Source organism: Camelus bactrianus, chromosome 24 (assembly GCF_048773025.1).
Source record: "Camelus bactrianus isolate YW-2024 breed Bactrian camel chromosome 24, ASM4877302v1, whole genome shotgun sequence".
Taxonomy (NCBI): domain Eukaryota; kingdom Metazoa; phylum Chordata; class Mammalia; order Artiodactyla; family Camelidae; genus Camelus; species Camelus bactrianus.
The window spans coordinates 14354553-14368154 of record NC_133562.1 but is presented as its reverse complement, the minus strand read 5'-3'; the positions used below and the strand labels follow the sequence as shown (position 1 = coordinate 14368154).

At 39.3% G+C, this 13602-nt stretch overlaps 1 protein-coding gene across 3 annotated transcripts in view; it reads left to right on the top strand.

Moving 5' to 3' along the window:
* Positions 1 to 13602, top strand: part of DSC1 (desmocollin 1) — a 274987-nt gene that overhangs the window by 710 nt on the left and 260675 nt on the right. For 2 of the 3 annotated variants that reach the window (XM_074352204.1, XM_074352203.1), the window contains exon 2: positions 7531 to 7626. The gene's annotated coding sequence lies outside the window, so the exon portion shown is untranslated. Of the gene's footprint in view, positions 1 to 82; positions 223 to 7530; positions 7627 to 13602 lie in introns of those variants that run through there. The other variant, XM_074352202.1, reaches the window with a different exon arrangement.

Genomic DNA, 13602 nt, shown 5'->3' with positions numbered 1-13602 from the left:
CTTCGCCCGAGGTTGGCCTTCCTCTCGGCTGCCGAGACCCGCGGCGGCCAGAGACCTGGCCCGGCCGCCCGAGGCCGCCGGAAGGTCCAGCGCTTTGCGAACGCGCGCGAGGCCCAGCGCTCCGGGGGCGCGGAGGAGACAGCCTGCGACCCGCGTCCTCGCCGCGGCCGCGGGGCGTGGGGCCCGCCCTCCCGCAGCGAAGGTTCTGGAGCAGGATTTCAGGTGGTTGTCTCCTCTTCCCCACGGCCCCTTCATTGCTTCCGGCAGGTTTGCCGCTTCTCTGGCTCAGGGAGAAAGTTATTAGAAGAATCACACATGATCCAAACGGACAGTTTTTTGACCCGTTGTTAACTAGCCTCGACTAGGAGAAAATTCTCAGGGTGTTAAGGGAAAGGTAGACTCTTGGATATGATTTATAAAATCCCCTACACGAAGCGTAATTCGAGGTCAGAATACCCTCTCCAGTAGTTACTTAGGTGTGTGACCTGGACAGTCTCTCTGTGCCTCAGTTTGCAGGTCTGTCAAATGGGGTTAATAGCGCCCAATATATACGGCTGTTGTGAAGATTAAATCAGAAATCTGTGCGAAGGGTTCTGCAGTGTCTGGCACTTAGGAGATCAACAAATGATGGCGTTATTTTATTATTGCAAGTGTAAATATTAAGTTGACTTATTCTTGAAAGAGACACTAAAATCAGCACCAGATTAGGAGATTTCTAAGAAAGGCTAATTATTGAGGTTGAAGTACTGGAAGAGCCTATGAAAGTATAAAGGGTTGATTTGCTACTAGAAAGAGACATTTGGCATCAAATTTGGCCAAAATAGCAGAGTTCCATTTGTGGTTACAAGCGCCTTCCTCTCCCTCCCCTAGTCTCTGCTACCTGCTTTCCCCACTTCTGACCTTGCCCCTTTTCCAGATCCAGTGCAATGGTCATTTCCTCCTTAGTCCCTTTCTTCCCCAGCTGCCAAGGACCACTCCCTTTTTTTTTTGCTGGGAACCACATTTTCTCTGTTTGTTTAGGGATTAACTGTTGAGTGACTTTTCTCATAGTGTTATTTAAGTGTCAGTGGCTAAATTGAGGACTGAGTATCTAGGAGTGTCTGCTTAGTTTCCCACTGTTTCCAGTGCCTCAAACAGTGCTGAGTACCATGGTAGACTCTCAGTAAACATTGGTTGTGTAGTTGAATCAGGAGAGAAGAATGCCTTTTAGTGTCCATTCCTTTCTCCTGAGCTGGATGTGGGTGGTAGCGCACCTTGGTGATAGTTCTCATTCCCCATTACTGCTGGGAAAACTCCTAATTAAACAAGGCAAGCTTTACCAAGACACTCACAAATCATCCCTGGAAACTATTTCGTACCTAAAGTTAGTGCTTTTGCAACTAAGTCCTATGGGCAAGCATTTTTATGCTTCATTATCTAGAGCTTGATTTCTGTTTAGTAATGAAGATAATTATAGCTTCCAGAATGAGAAAAAGCTGATGCAAATTTTATTTCTTTTGGGTTATTATATACTGTCCCCTGGAGGCTGTCAAAGTCAGTTTCAGGAGTGTATTCCTCTATAAGACCTTGGCTGTAAGGCTTTTGAGAAAAGGTGTCAATGCACGTACAATCCAGTGTCGCACTATATCATTCTTGAATTACTTCCTCATTAAAAATCTGAAACTCATGACTCAGTGAGTTGAAGGGACTTGTTGGAGATTGGATCTTACGCAGCTGGTTCTCTAGCTCCTGGCATGGGAGTCAGTCTCCTAAATCTCTTTGCACAAGAACAAATGCCATTTCCAATGAAGTGCTGATTGCTTTAAAAATATATTGAAGTGCTACCAAGATGTGAAAGATTTAACTTACAGGTCTTTCCCCCTAAATTACCTGAACATTATAGTAAATGTATTTTTCTTCAGACACGTACTTACAATACATCAGTTAAAAAATGTACTTTGTGTAAATAATTAGCTTTAACATCTAGATATATTCAAAATATCTGAGTTGTGTTTCCCAGCTTACTCAATTTCACACATACACATAGGTGATTAGCTTATTAGAATATCTTAATATGATCTAAAACAAACGTTGTGAAAAAAAGTTCTCATAAAGACCAATAAAAATTAATGGATCCCTTTCCTACTATCATTGCCTCCTTACTCCCTGCCCACCCCCACATTAAAAATCACTTTATAAATCATCATGGTACAAGTGGCTAATGATTTGATAGATGGCTGACCATTTAATTCCACTGAAAAGTCCCAATGAGTATATATATTAGAATGAATGTCAAAGAGATGAGAGCTAAATCTGGTTGCTGTCCTATGAAATGCGTTAGAAGCAAAGCACAGAAATGTGGGGCTGTTACAACATTAAAAAATGCTTATTGTGGCCAGGAGGCTTACGTTGATTGATAAAGGGTATGTGGATACAGGAAAAGATATGAAATACATCTAGGGAAATTGAGAAGGACAATGAAAGGAGACATCTGTCTCTGGTTAGCTCCGTTCATTTGTTCCTTCATTTGTTCAACATTTAGTTTGTCTTTGTTCAGTAAACATTTAATTTGTGTTTTATTGGTGATGCAAAGATGAGTAATCCAAGAAACAGAAATTGATGCTTATGAAATAATGTAACTATAACTAACTTGTAAACTATTACAAATGCAGTAGTAGAACTATATGCAGGGTACAAAGCAGACAGAGGGAAGAGAGGACCTAACTCAAGCTTTGGACCATGAGATGAGAGAAGGCGTCTTTAGAGGGGCTGGGGTGGACTGGTGGGGTGAACTGATTCTTAAAGGATGAATAATTGTGAAGGAGACAGAGTAACTCAAAGCATAAATGCTGTTGGTGAAGAATCAGGGGTTTCAGATTTATCTGTGAAAAAAGCATTTTTTTTCCCCATCACATTGACACAAGTAGGAAAGTCAGAAGTAAAAGCTTTTTTTTTTTTTGGTGAAAATTAAATTGAGATATTAGAGAGCATATCCAATGAGAAAATTCTAGCAAGCAGTTTGAAAAGAGAGAACACAATTGCAGGTAGATTTAGGAGGCAGAAACAGTTGCTGAATTTTCCGTCTTTTCGGCTGTTTTTTTCTCAAACCATTCCTTATTCTCTGCCTGTCTGTCAAATGCTTATGCCTTTTGAGTTCTTTCCTTTCCATTTTTTCTCCTTACTTGGTACCCAGCATGATTCTGTAGCCACTCTCATTGTGCAAAGCCATCACTGCTTTCTCTCCTGAACTTCAAACATGGGACATTACCCTTTGGTTATTTCACAGGGACCTCAAACCACTGTAATAATTTTGTAGGAAATCTCAAACTCAGCACACTGACAAGAAAGCTTTCTGCATCCCTCTACACCTCTCCAGCCCAAGCTTGCTCCTTCCTCAGCTGCCTTGTCACCTTGGCCCACGCCAGGAACCTGAGAGTCACCCTCAGTTCTCCTTTTACCCTTCTCTCCATATCCAATTACTGTACTTAACTTTCCTTTCATTCTCTGTGGCTCTGTTTAAAATGGTTCATACAACCTGCGCAGCAGCAGTCACATTGTGGTTTATGGTTTTTGTGGTTAGTTCAGTCAGGTCTGCTACTTCAGTTACTTTTCTTTCTCAAGGTTGCTACTTCTTTAAGAGCAGAGGCCGTATCATGTTCAGAGCAGGCTCAGCCCCACGTAGCCAGCTCATATTAGATCATCAGTAAAGATTTGTTGAACCAAACACATATACTGGAAGGAACTAATTATAAGAAAAAAGAGTATTTTAGGGGAAGGTGTTTGAAATATTCACTGTGGATGAGTTAATATATTAATTTAGTTATTTTTTACAATAATATTAGTATATATTATAGTTAATAGTTAATATAGTTAATAATAATATATAATAGTATGTATTATAGTTAATATATACTAATATTATAAGTATCCACTATGGATGAGTTACTGTATCAATGTCATATATAATATAGTTACTATATTAATATTATATATATTATAACATTAATTGGATCTGGTCAGAAGATGTTGGTCTGGGGTTGTGTTGTTTGTGCCTGTCAGGCACGTGTGTCCTTGCATGCACGTACACATGCACGTGTGTTGGTGGGTGTTTGTGTGTTTCTCCCAGCGACATTGCAGCGCATGAGCAGGAGAGAAATAGCACACCGTGTGAATCAGGGTTTCAGAGTGACCTGGCTGATACTTAAGAGGTGTAAGTGTCTGGGATACAGTGTCCAGAGTTGGGTGTGGCAGCACAAAGCTGGAGGAGTTCAGGGGCCAACTGAGAAGATTGTCTTACCCTGGTGGTAGAGAAATGGGGGTGGATCGTCCTTCCCCTTAATCTTAGAAAAGGAGTCAGCGTCCTTTTCCACAGATGCCAAGACATGAGTGACATGACTGACACCATCAGAATGTTGAAATTTTCGTGGGCTCTCTGGGTAGATGGACCTAGAGCCGCCTCTGCCTTAGGCAGTGAGAGAGGAGCATGGGGGCCTCTAATAGCAGGGTGGGAAAAGCTTTGCTGCCTTTCTGAGCTAGAACTTACAGAGTAATAATCAAAGCCCTGCAGACTGCAAGCCCCACGGCCTAGCCCGGAGAAGGCAGGATGTCTTTAATGAAGTCACCACACTGGGGGCAGCAGTGGTCAGCCCTGAGAGCACGGTCCCTGACACCCTGACAGTGAGTGAGCTGCTTGCTCACCATGAGTCACAGTGTCCGACTGTTCCCCAGAGGTTTCTCCTCGTGAGTCAGTGAACAAGGATGACTACTCAGATGCAAAGTCCCCGAACCAAATGACCTGAGGAAATTGTCAACGCTGTTCAGGGGCCAGAAAATTGGAGGAAGGCACGATAGCTGCAAAATGAGATTCGGCTCAGCAGGGAAAACAGAATTGTCTATCCTTGGGTCTAAATGGAGTGCTGAAGCAACATCTTAAAAGATTTTTTTTCGAAATAAGTCATAGACCGGTTGTACCATGTGATGAGATTGCGATGATGCTGGACTGAAGTGTGTGCAAAGCAGCAACTGTCTGACAAAAACCTCAGCACGGTCTTGACAGCGCATCAGAGTACCTCTCCCTCCTCCTGATTAACGTCTGGAATCCTTGAGCTGAAGGCTCCCTTGGCTCTTACAGGCATATTCAGGGAGGGTGGCATGCTAATCTCTTATCAGTTACTTGGATCATAGCATGAATCACAAACACACCAGGCACGCTCCACCTCAGGGCCCTTGCACTCTCCGTCCCTTTTCCCTAGAAGGTTCTACTCCAGATACAGCAAGGCTAACCCCTGCACTCTTCACTCCCCCTCTGCCACCTTAAATATTACCTTATCAGTGAGGTCTTCTCTGGCCGCCCATATAAAAATTGTAATTACTCTCACGCCTAGAGCTCCCCACCCCCCTTTCCTACTTTACTTTTTCTTCCTGGTGCATCACAATCAGAAAGACTGTGCATTTGCCTATTTATTGTTGGTCACCATTCGTTAGAATGTAAACTTCACAAGGGCTGGGGTTTTTTTCTGTGAAATGCTGTGTATCCAGCACTTGAACTGCACCTGACCCATTGTAGGTCTTCAGTAATGGTAGCTGAACATGTGAACGAGTGAATACATATCCAAGGTTATTTTGGAGGATAGGTCGTATGTGTGTAAAATGAGGGTTAAGGGGAAAAGAGAAGAGATCGTGATATTCCTGGAACGATGTGATTTACTCACATCACCAGATGGAGGTGGGGGTGTCCTGGGGGCCCTGGTTCACTGTGGGCAAAATCCCCCTACCTCGTAATTTTATCACCAACGGGTCTGTTAAGGCTTCCTGAACGGTGTCAAGTTGGAGGAGTTCAGAAGCCAGTGGAGAACGTTTCTGTGTTCTTCCTCTCCTTCAACACTCCCTTCCTTACAGGGGGAGCAAAGTGCGAAGCCATAAACAGTACGGAAAATCCCTTATCCCTCTAGAGATGAACACAGTGAGCATTCATTACAAGCGGATGACAGTTGTGAATGCAGATTTTTATCTCCCCACCTATGTTTTCTGAAAAAAAAAAAGTCAGAATAAATCTCTGGCTTTGATTTCACCATAGGGATTTGTTTATAGGAATTCTTGGAAAGATAAGGGAAATCACGGTTGCTGGGGAGGAGAGGAGGAGAGTTTGGCTGCTCACAGCAGCCCCGGACTGGTGTCCACTGTCTGCGTGACACGGGGCTTGTAGCGCTTATGGACAGGCACAGGCGTGTTCACGGAGTGTCAGACACAAACCATGGCGCTGACCCAACGTGACTAATGATGCCAGAGAGATCCACCAAAGAAACCCTCAGAAGACAGAAAAGAAGACTGATTTCTTGGCAGTTACTTCATTCATTTGCACAGAGACAAATGACATGCTTACATATCAAGAAAAAGTGAAAATAGAAGCAATGCAGTGGCTTTGGAGAGCAAGGGTGGAAGTAAAATACTGACTTTAGAGAGCTTTTCAAAATGATCCAAAAGACGATTATAAATACTTCAGTAGAGAGATGCAGAATTTAAAAAATAAATAATAATTTTCATTTAAAAGAAAAAAGAAGGATTCAAAGAAATGAACTCATTTTAATTTACTTTCAAATCTAACCTTGCTGATGGTTTTTTTTTTTTTTTAACTTTAGTACCATGCAAGTTGATGTAGTAATTTGTTAGTAATCAAGTCCTGAAATTTGTGATTGTTTACTTGTTAAAATGGTTAGAGCACATTCAGAGTTATTCCCTAATGACGTTACTTACTTGCATTTTTGGTATCCCCCTTGGGTGGAGAAAGAGAATTGATTCCAGTGGGGAAGGTGAACTGAGCCTGAGGGTGAACTTGTCCACGGGAGGGCGTGAGCTTGTGAATGTCATCTGTCACACGAGTCACACAGAGAAAATACTGGGAACCACTGCTTTGGAGGACACACTGGCATGAGCTGTGCAGAGAAAGTTAGATTACTATTCTTGAATCCCAAATTTGATGTTACAGAGGACAAATTATTTTTATGTAGTAACTTTACTGTTGTAACGAAAGTAATTGAAAATCTTTTCATATGATAAATAATAATTTAATAACTCAGTTATATCTGTACATACTCAAAGAACTGGACAGTTGAAGCAATCTTTCAGACATCATACAAGAAGAGAATTAAAATGTCTGTGGTGTCAGAGCAATTTAGGAAAATGTTCTTTAATCTGTCTTGTTTGAACTCTACATTTTTTTGCTTTTGTTTTTGTTTTTGCAGAGGACCTAGTTTGAGTTCCATCACCTCCCCCAGTTCCCACTTAAAGTAGAGGTTTTATTAGACAGAAATATGTTCAAACATTATCAGATTAGTTAAGCAAACCTTTGATACAAAAAAGGCAATGGGAAAAAAAAATTGCTCTAGTTTTAATGATCACAGTAACCCTTACCAGCTAGTCTAGGACATTTGTGGTTGAAGATTTTTGAAAATCATGTTTATTATGAACATTACTGTATGCCTGGAAAACAGATCTCTTATTTTACTAGGCACTTGTCTGCTAACTTACTGTAACTTTTTTTTTTTTTTTTAGGCGGACCTCTCTTAACTTCTGCTGAAACAATATCTGAATGATTCATACCTTTGGAGAGAGTCACACCCATTTCACGCAGAATCAGCTACAGTAAAGGTAAGTCATCCAACAAAGACTTATGACTAATTTTTTTGTGGGTTTGAAAGAAGAAGAAAGTATATCCTTGTACTTCTTGCTTAACTTTAGGATTAGAACATTCATTGAAGTCATCCGCGAATCTGATGACAACTCGACAAGTTAAGCAGAGCTGAAATTACAGGGAAGATTTAGAGAGGAACCAGGTCAAATCCATGTGAAAGTTCATGTGAAGAATTGTTTTATGGTTCATAGAAGTGCCATTGTGCATTTCCATTGTTTGGACCTTGGAATTTTCAATAATTGAGATCTCAAGTCCGCAGAGTATGGTTTATTGTGCTTTATACCTTGGATTTTTATGTATTTAGTTATTTTGGGGAGTGAGGGAGGTAATTTGTTTATTTTATTTATTTTTGAAGGAGGTACTGGGGCTTGAACCCAGGACCTCGTGTATCCTAAGCACTGTACTCTACCACTGAGCTATACCCTCCCCCAATTCCTTGGATTTTTCACTGTAGAAGTATGAACAAGCCATTGAAAACCAAAAAAAAAAAAAAAAAAAGAAAAAAAATTTATAGGAAGACTGTGGTTTCCAGCCTTTTAGAAATAAGATGATGGGACTTCCATGAAACATTCCATTTACTTTTATCTCTTAAAGACTAGATGCATCAGGTCAGTTGGTCAGAATGTGGAACGGGAGTTACAGCTGTGCTCTGTGGTCCTTTGTGGACAGATGCCACCTGTGTGATCTGAGGAACACTGGAAAGTGTGCAGAAAGCACCCCACCTCTTGACCTATGACCTAATGATAATTGAAATTTCGCTTTGTTTTCTAAATTAGCAGATATTCCAAGTATTAAAGACATATACTCTAAGGAGGAGTAACAAAGCACTTTTTGTGATTTATACTTTACTGTGAATTAATTATCAAACAATCAAAGAACTCATCAACTAGTTATGGTCAGATTTGTAAAGGAAGTAGGAGGCAGTGATTGTGAAAACTTTCAGCATATCATGTGCTGAAAATAAGATAATAAAACATGCAAAGGTAAAGACAAATTTAACTTCCTTCTGTTTTATGTTGGGTCAACTAGCTTTTGTAAATAAAACTTCTTTTCACCTGGCAACATAAATCCTGTAGAAACTGGATGTAAAGTGTAAACTGGATTTTCTCCGTACGGTAATTACTATTCTCCCGGCATTCTCTAACATGTATTCTTTTGGAAGTTGGGTCAGTAGCATCATTCCTTTCAAGTTAATTTTCAAGTAACTATTTTTTTCCTCCCAAAGCCACGGAGCTGCCCTGTTCTACTCAGTAGAAATGATATAGTTAGGAAAGCCTCCCATTCTGCCCTTTTCTAAGGCAGCTCAACTGAAAAATTGCAATTATCTGATGATTCTCATCAGTTTGGCCACAAGATAACAATCTGATATGGATGAATTTATCTCCATTTGCTTGTGTATTTAGAGGAATTTCCAGTGCAGAGTAGACCAGAGAGGACATGCCCTGTGGTTAAGGCAAAAGATTAGTAAAAGAAGAAATATTACAGTGGCAGTTTGGAGTTGCTAAGAGAATTAGCCTAGTTAATTCCTAACTCTGTCTTTGAGCAACAAGTTACTTTTCAGCCCGTTTGAGCATCTGTAAATAAGACCTTGGATCAGATAACATAGATGTTTTGAGTTTGTACGGTTTCAGTCCCTTGTATGTCAGTGCTCTTAATTTTATTTGAGTTCATTTTGAAGATTGAAATACTAATAATTATTATTTTTACTTCAAATCTTCACTAGCACTTACTATGTCCTAAGTGCATTTTGTAACTTCTTAACAGAAACCTAATGAGGTAGGGACTGTTACTATTTCCATAACAATAGTCCGGAGGGGCGCAAAGAGGTTAAGTAACTTGCAGGAGACGCACAGCTAGTGAGTGGTGAAGCTGGGGTTTGAACTCAAGTTGTTTGTCTCCAAAGCCTGGATTCTTAACCATTGACTTAAAACATACAGTTGGAAAACAAAACAAAACAAAAAACATTCCAAGTTTATGTTTTGCTAGTCACTAAAATATAATATGCAGTGGTTTTTGATTGACTACTAGATGGAATGAAATTTAAAATTTTTCTTTTAGATCCTCCAGTAGTAAGTTGTGATTTTAATGCAAACTAGCAGGTTTGCTTTGCCTGACAACTCATTGTTTCCTATCAGAATATTCACTGACATCTCCTGACTTGTGTTTTCGGTGGAAACATCCTTCTCCAACCAGAGTTGGCAAAGGTGGTAATAGCATGCATTGGCCTGTCCTGGACGCCCTGGGAGAGTTTTTGTTGCATAGAGTAGAAGGTCTTCTATCATTTTGACAACCTATGCCTTTATTGTTGGTTTGTAATTCAAAAGAGTACTCAAAGACCAGCACATGGAGGACAGTCCCAGGGTCTAAGAAACTGTGTATAGAAAGAGTGACTAGTTAGAAAATCAACTCAGATTTCAACTGCTATAGTCATAAAATATCTTCTCAGAAAAAAATCCATAGCAATTTGTATAACAGCTGAGAGGAAGAGGGAAGATGCAGAAAAATAAAAATTGTCAAAATGTGTTAGACTAAGGGCTTATTACACATTAAAATTTTTTTTGACATACAAAAAGTTGTGCATAATTAATGTATAAAACCTGAATCTGGAGATGAGTATAAATAAGCCTATGAAACCATCACTACAATCTGTACCATAAACCTGTTTATCACCTTCAAAAGTCTCCTCCCACCCTCTTGTTTATCACTGTTATTTTTTGTGCGTGACAAGAACACTTAACGTAAGACTTACCCTCTTAGCAAAATTTTAAGTCTACAACACAGTATTGTTACATGTAGGCTCTATGCTGTTCAGCAGATCTTTAGGACTTACTCATCTGGTACAGCCGAAACTGTGTACCCTTTGACTAATATCCTCATTTCCTATTACACATGTTTTTACTAATCAAGAGTTGTGTCAGCCCTGGATGAGAATAATTAAAAGTTTGGTCACACAAGGCCTCTTCATTGTGTCTTACCTAAGGAAATTTAGGTGGAAAATCTAGGTGATTCTTTTCTTTTTAATAATATATCTAAAGAGCAGACTCCTTGTGTACAGCGACTGTGTCAGCAACACCACTAAGCATTAATGTCTGGTACATGGGTCTGATGATGGGAAGACACTGCTTCAGCTACGCTGAGCTGGTACGTGGTTACTGGAGGCAGATATGTATGTACGTGTGTGTGTGTGTATGTATTTAAGTGGTTACACGGTTACTGGAGGCAAATATGGATGTATGTGTATGCGTGTGTTTAAGCTGTTACATGGTTACTGGAGGCAAATATGTATGTACGTGTGTGCGTGTGTGTGTTTCACCTCCTAGATAGAACCATCAAAGTCTTATTGTCAGTATTAGTCAGTCGGACATGGGAAGGCATGACTAAGTTAATCTCACATTTTGTGTTTAAATACTCATTGTTGGCTTAGTAACAGTGCCTCCTTGGAGGAGTAGAAACCATGTCATTATGCCATTTAAATGAATCCAAGATTACCTTATTCTGTACTGCTTTATAATTAAGAAAGTTCTTGGCAATCTTGTCTTGATTATAAAAGAGTATAAATACTTCCTCTGCTTTCTGAGGACATGTGGACATACTTATTCTCTCAGTATCAATGCTTTGTTTATATCATCATAATATGTTCTGTTTTCACACAGGATTAACTGTTTTGCTAATTTAATAATGGCAAATTCAGCACACAGAACACATCAGAGATGTTCCCAGGGATAAAAGTAAAAATACATCGGTCCCATGTACTTCATGGGAATAAAGGTGGAAATAGAGTTGGCTTTAAGCAGTAAAACAGTTGTTGCAGTTGTTAAAATGTGTTGTTTCCCACAAATCATGGAAACACTGAGGTGGAAGGACCCGTTTAAAGTTATTATTTAGAAAAAAATCAAAAAACAAACTTACGAAAAAAAACCCCCCAAACTTATAGAGAACATATTCGTGGTTGCTAGAGGTGAGGGTTGGGATGTGGGAAAAATGGGTGAAGAGGGTCAAAAAGTACAAACTTCCAGCTATAAAATAAATAAATCCTGGGGATGTAATGTACAGCAGGGTCACTGTAGTTAATAATACAGAGTTGTGTATTTGAAAGTTGCTAAGAGAGTAAATCTTAAAAAGGCCTCATCACAAGAGAAAAATTTTTTTGTGCATGTATGGTGACAGATGTTAACTCGACTTACTGGTAAGACATCATTTTTCAATATATATATATATATGTAAGTGTCAAATAAAAAATTAAAAAGGTATAAAGTTATTTTCATATCTAGACACATATCACATAACCTTTTCTAAATAGCAGGCTATCAAAGTAATTCTTCAGGACTTGACTGGAAAAGAGATTCCATGACCTCCAGGTAGCTTGTTTCTGTTATTAAGTGTGGAGGAGAACTGCTCATTGTGCCCTGAAGAATAAACTCACATGGTCTTCAAAATAGCAACACATCACGTATTTGCATTTATCTCTCTCTCTATCACTATCTCACAGTCTTAGAGAGATACATGGATCTCTGTTCTGTCTGTTCTGTTTCTCTCTGTATGTATAATATGTGCCTACATTATACTGTACCTTTAATCTTTAGAATTACATCTAGATTTATAGTTTTCATTTTCTTTGTATTCTTTTTAGTTTTTCACATTCTACTCAAGTCTCAGAGCTGAAAATAGACAGATTATGCTGAGAGTGTAATAAGAATAATCATCAAGAATAATCAATAAGGGGGAAGGGAATAGTACAAGTGGTAGAGCGCATGCTTAGCATGCACAAGGCCCTGGGTTCAATCCCCAGCACCTCCTCTAAAAGAATAAATAAACCTAATTACCTCGTCCCCCCAAATTAAAAAAAAAAGAATAATCAATAAGTGTAATAAATGTATCAACTTACACATTTGTGTCACTTATTGTATAACTTTGAGGAAGTTGCTTTGCTTCTTTGTGTCTTTGTTTTCCTGACTATAATCTCAGAGCTACTATAAGAAATAAATTAGAATATAACTCTTTTCGCCATCTGGTAGACCTCACCAGTGTCTCATTTCTTCTTACTCTAGTAACTATATCCATTTGTACTTGTCCTTTTAGACTATCATTCTCTTGAGTTTGAACTATATCTGCATTGTGTTTAGATTTTTTTTGTTTTGCATTTGTTAAAAAAAAGTCAATATTTAAAAGAAAAAGAAAGCAAAGACACCAACCTGGAGTGGTCTGTGTCTTGTCCTGGAGGAACTGCAGTGCACTCTGGATCAGGCAAAGCAGAAGAATCTCAGTATTCTTTGTGGAGAACATATTGTTTCCGGCACCTGGAATTTAAATGATTATCTTCTTTTCTCACTAATTATCCCCCTGACATAAAAATGATCTCAGACTGTGTGTTGAACAAGTGTTAAATCATATGATCTCTAATTCAGAATTACTCTTTGCAGACTCAGTAAAGGAGTTGAGAAAATGCTGGATTGCCAGTAACAGGAAGGAAAAATCCTTAACTTTTACTTGTTTCTTAATTGCTAGTTGCATTGAAGTTAGTCAGTTGAATGTATTCCTTTATATTCTTACTTTGTTTTTGAAAGTTAAGATCAGCTGATCTTGCTGTTTTTATTCCTTCAACTTTCTATGAGTAGAAGAAACTGGTGATGTTTTTGAAATTTACCTGCATGGCTTTCATTTTCCTGGGATTGATTTGGAACATCCAAGTTCAGCCATCCACTTTTCTTCGACTCAGCATTCGCTCTAATCCAGTTTCTGCTCCCCACACCCCAGGTCCAAGTCAAATTGTCTGCATTTAAGAACGAAGAAGGTCAGCCAAAGCAGGATCTGAAGTTCTGAAGGGGCTTATTTTGTAACATCCCTTTAACGAAAGACATAAAAAGTAACAGGCATTTACTGGGAGATATACCTACCGCAAGAGCTGATGGCTGTCATCAAAGTACATTTTTATC